Genomic DNA, 2,807 nt, shown 5'->3' with positions numbered 1-2,807 from the left:
TTTGCAGACACACTATAGAAGATGTAGTTTCATGCTCTTTACAGACTGAACCAGCATATTTTATCCAGAAAAAGGACTCAGCTACCAACTGGAGTGGATTTACACACTTTTAAGAGCTGAGTAAGGTCCATAAACTTGAAGTACATGAAACCATTTCCAGCTGCACCGTAGAATAAAAAGAAAGGCACGTCTCCCTGGGTGGAAAATAGAAAGTTCTCTTGTTGTTTCTGACACTGACACTAGTAGCACGACACTAATCAACTGAATTATATTAGGCTTCTATTGCAGTTACCACACTTTCTATCAAAATGACCAAACATGCCAGTTTCCTGATTTCTGTTTTAATATTTATTGTTGCTGCAAAGTGTTTTTGCATAAATCATCACAAAAGTATTGCAGCTGTTCCCCCAGTTATAAAAGACGAATAGCACCGTGAGAAATAAAACAATGGCATGATATCACTTTGGCACCTCATTTTATTTCAACAAGTATCTGGTTTTCCCTGGATCATTAATCTAAACACACACACACTCACACACACACACACACACACATATTTGGATCCATAGCACTAATGTGATGCTTTGTCAACTAAATCATTGCAACTCTGCGTGGTTAATCAATGACACATGGCAGGTTCTGGCAGCGTCAGACTTTCACCATTCCCCTCATCTGCCTTGTCATTCCAACTCCTCCACTACCAGCCCCCTGACACACACACACACACACACACACATACACGCTCACGTGCCAAACCAGACCGCTCGGCATACATATTAATGCTTCTGTTTCCTTTGAGCAGCTCCATCAGTCATTATCGCCTCACTCAGGATTCCCATTTCTTTTCATTTCACAGCTTTTGCAAAACATTTCACACACTCATGCAAATATTTGTGTGCACGCGTGTGTATATACACACAGATTTACACAAGCAAAGAATTTTATTAAATGTAACCGTTTTTCTTGAGCATTTATGTGAGCTTATAAAGTCTGTCATATGTAAAAGAGGCAAAGAAAAGCAGGTGCTGCATCCACTCAGAAAAGGAACTGCACACGATAAATCGTTTTATTAGTTGGGAGGGACATTAGAAAATAACCTGAAGGGCGTGGCTGAGGAAAGGAGGTGAAGGAGGCAGGAGTTGAGGAGGAATTATCCGTATCTGGTATCTGTGTCGTGATTATTTGAACAGCAGTTATAAAGCCATAAGGCCTGGCCCTGGTTCCTGAACATGTTGATTTTAAACCTCCCTGGACTGTAAATAATGACTGATTAAGTGGATACTCTCTTTTTCTTTCAATCTCTCATACATGTTCACCTCTGTGGTCCACCACACCCCCCTAAATATGTTCTGTATTAGAGGGTACTTGTTGAGTGATTGAAGTATGAAAATGGAAGAGGTGGGTGGCCAGCCGACCACCACACTCAGAGGAGACCTGTGACGCACACAGAACTATCCTCTGACACCACTAGCATACCTCTGCTGGCACAGCTACAGTCAGCACCACGGCCTCCACAGCTCTCTAATGTGGCTGCACCACAGAGGGGTCTGGAGGCCAAAGCTGATAGACACAGCAGATCAGTGGACATGTTTAATACACGTCCACATCATTCATACAACCTGAAATATCGCTGTGCTGAAAATAAAATAACTGATAGATGAAATTCGCATTCTATGTGCTTAATTTGCATGTTTCACCTGTGAGACATCTGAGGACCAAATATACATAAATGTAAGTTTACCACATGTATAATAAGTGTTATGTACGTGTATGTGTTATGTGTTATTACATTTTGTAATAAATACAAATTCAATTAAAATGAATTTGACCTCATAAGAGGTCAAACTCTTAACATCGACGGGCTCACTGGTGACCTGGCTTTTATAGATTTCAATATTTCGCTAACTACGAGATGTTACATTTGAAATAATAATCACAAACATTTTGGCATCACAGTATTTCTGTTAAAGGGATTCCCACCACTTTTTATAGGATGTCAGTCAAACTCAAATCCAAACTGGATCATCACAATCCCAGTAGTCCAGTTCCTTGGATTGTTAGCTGCTTGCCTGTCGATCCCTCTTATCGTTTCCGCTCACACTTGAGCTACAATCAGCTGATTTCAGTTTGTATGTTGGAGGAATAGCTGTACTATGCTGCTAACACAACTTTGGCTCATTGCAAGCACCTGCATACACAGCATGCTAACGCTAACAATATAGCTGAGTAAATATCAACCCAGCAACCAGACCCAGAACTTCAAAGGTAACAATCAGCCTCTGTTTCTACCTGTTCATGTTTCTAAAGTAGACTCACTGTGGCACTCACCTTAGTATGTTTGTGCTGGTTTTCATCTTTGATACAGGTTTTGTGAAATATAACAGATAGGACTTCATTTTCTTGGAATAACATGGGGCATTTTGGGTTAAATATTACTTCAGCTATTTAAGCCTCTGAGTTTTATCTGTTTCATTTTAATGATTTCATCAATTTTAGCTTTTTTAGCATTAGAGGATTTTTGTTATCGTGGTTTGAAATTCCCCTGTGTGACAGTAATAAAGTATCTATCTGTTTTTAAAAAGAATATAAATAGCTGTTGACGTGTGTCAATTAGAATGATTATTTTAAGACTTAGGAGAACGATAAAAAAAAACACACATTACATGTTCTAATGAGTTAGAGTTGGAGTTTGGGGTCATCGCTAAGTCTTTAACTCCTCTTCTGCTGCCGCCAGTTTGAACCTGCTCACTCATAGAAACCAATGACACGAAGCTCCCAGGACACAGTTTTGGTGCTTGGAACTCCGC

Source organism: Pundamilia nyererei, unplaced genomic scaffold, assembly GCF_000239375.1.
Source record: "Pundamilia nyererei isolate P.nyererei 1_Seehausen unplaced genomic scaffold, PunNye1.0 scaffold00176, whole genome shotgun sequence".
In the NCBI taxonomy this organism is placed as follows: Eukaryota; Metazoa; Chordata; class Actinopteri; order Cichliformes; family Cichlidae; genus Pundamilia; species Pundamilia nyererei.
Note: the sequence above shows the minus strand (reverse complement) of the source record.